Source organism: Dipodomys ordii, unplaced genomic scaffold (genome assembly GCF_000151885.1).
Source record: "Dipodomys ordii isolate 6190 unplaced genomic scaffold, Dord_2.0 Scaffold147, whole genome shotgun sequence".
Lineage (NCBI taxonomy): Eukaryota > Metazoa > Chordata > Mammalia > Rodentia > Heteromyidae > Dipodomys > Dipodomys ordii.
The window spans coordinates 45,001-47,418 of NW_012267363.1; the positions used below are offsets into that span (position 1 = coordinate 45,001).

General features: G+C 45.0%; 1 long non-coding RNA gene across 1 annotated transcript; it reads left to right on the top strand.

The window, feature by feature from the left end:
- Nucleotides 1-1,087: 1,087 nt before the first annotated feature.
- On the top strand, nt 1,088-1,994 carry LOC105997569. The gene is made up of 3 exons (XR_001175649.1): nt 1,088-1,279; nt 1,356-1,498; nt 1,604-1,994. It is a non-coding gene; the product is annotated as an uncharacterized LOC105997569 (long non-coding RNA).
- The last annotated feature ends 424 nt before the right edge of the window (nt 1,995-2,418 follow it).

The window sequence follows — 2,418 nt, forward strand, 5'->3', positions numbered from 1 at the left end:
GAAAGTAGAGAGTCCTCAAGGTAAATGGGAGTCTGTAAATCTTCCAGTGAAGATCTGAGAACTGGAGGGGCCCTGAACTCATCTGTTTCTATCCCCTAGCCTTACAGTGGGGAGGGGCACTACCCAAGGTAGAGAGAACTCTTCCTTCCCAGAGGTCTTACCTGGCTCCAGCAAAAGAAGTTCCTCAGCAGAGGCAGAGGTAGCCAGTACTGGCATGGATAGTTCTCTGTCACCAGTCCTTCAGTGAATGAGGGTGGGAGACTGAGAGGTTTCAGCTGTGTCTGCTCCTGCTATTGGTGGGCCTCCGGAGACAGTGTAAGAAATCCGTGGGGTGTTGGGGGATAGGTCTGGTGGAAGGGGGGGGATGTAGGGGTCCTTCCTGTCAGTAATGAGAAAACTCCTCATCCTGCTGGGTACCTTCTCATCCCCACTCTCCTCCATAGGTAAGAGAGACCTCAGATGCTAATTTATCATTGCTTTTGTAATAAAGAAAAGAGAAGAGAAAGGGGAAATGTCTTGCAGCAGGGTCACACTGCTCAGGAGGCTTAGGAGAAAATGGCTCTTTTCCCTTATTACATGGGGACACATTTAACCAGGACACACATGCAATGCAGACATCCACAGTCTCAAGAACCACAAACTGATTTTTCCTGTTCTGCTTGCATTCAGAAATGATAGCTTGCCTTTAAGTGCTAGTCATGTCCTTTAAATTGATTTCATAAATCATTCATCATGACAGCCTTTCAGAGATGAAAATGTCTAAACTACACAACTTTTGAAGTTGTGCTTGCTATGATTCAGCTTATGTAAAAATCAGTTAAAACAGCTAAGAAAACAGAGGGGTATCTCCTTCTCCCCAACAACTGACACATGGTAGACTTAGTCCAAAGAGGACTGAAGTGAAAGGCTCTAGAAAGATCAAATGCTTCTGCACAGAATGGTTGAGCAGTTGTTTCTGTGTAGCGTAAGTGGGGCTGGCAATCCACCTATGCTGCAGGCCAAGGTCTCCCCAGAAGCATTGTAGAGACTTTTGGGACAGATCTGGGGAGCTCTTGCAACTTCTGCATGCATACATGGAATTGTTTTCAAGCCCCAGGTTAGGATAGCCTTTGCTCATTGTGATTATGAACCAAATTATGGGGGTTTCTGTCAGTAAGATCTGAGATGTACACTGTGAGAGACATGGAAAATGGCATGAGTCATTGTCTGCTTCCTCTTCCCCCCAAGGAACTTTTTTGGATTTCTGCGAAGGAAATGCTCATCAGAAACTACAAGTCAGGCAAGTTAAGGACTTAGTTCTGTGGCCAGAAAAGGGAAGCGAATGTAGAATTAATATTTCTCCTTGTCTTTCCTAGGAGGGCTTCTCCTTATGGCAACCAGTTTGGCTGAGGGATATGTACAGACCTCTCAATGCCACACGCAAGAAAAGCATGGCCAACAAGCTACATGACAGGGACTCTTCCGATGAGGAAGAGAGTTTGCATAAGAAGAGAAAAGGGTAAATGTCTGGGGGCAATTCAACATTCCTAGCTAACAAGGGGAGGCAAGGAAAAGTCTAGTTGCTTCCATCAATACTGAAAGCCTGGTATTGTTCCTTTTACAGGGATCCCAGTGACATCATCATAGAGATTCCACCATCATCATCACCACCACCAGCCTCACCACCACCTCCTCCTCCACCTGCTGAAATTAGTCCACCGGTGATCCTGGGTGTTGTGGTGCTGTGCGTGCCTCATAAGTCTGAGACTTTTACACTTGGACTCTCACATTGTTTATTCCACACCTAATTTCTAACATTTGCTAACATTTTGGCATACTGTTTCCTCAGATTAAATTGTATACAATTCATAACCATTTCCATGGGTGGTACTTACATATATGTGTGCAGATAACAGGGGCACAGGCAGGAGCGGCAGGACTGTGGCTAGGGCTGTGTCATGGCAGTCATGCTTGCAGAAGGTATAGGTGGCTTCCAAAGAGGACATCCTGCCTGCATTCTCTCAGTGTCTTCTGGGGAACAAGAGAATATATCCTCAGCATGTAGGTTTGGGGTTTTGTTCAAAATCTCAAAATCTGCCTATTTTCTGGGAAGTTTCTGGGTAGTGATAGAAGTCAAATATGGCTAAGGAAATTAAATGAAAAGGAGAGCTATAGATTCTTCTGGAAGTTCTAAAGATCCTAAAAGTGGGACTGGAGGAGGTGAGAAAGGGCCCACATTACTTATCACTATAAATAGATGCACATTCGGGCCTGAGACTTGGCTTCAAAGCAAAACCTTTGCTTTGGGGGCAGCTGCCTGGCACTAATGGGAAATATCCAGACCAGGCTTATGGGTTCCTCAAGTCTCTTCTTTTATATGTAAGAGATGAACCTTTTTTTGAAGCTTAGCCTTCTAAACCCTTTCTTTGAAGCTTAGCC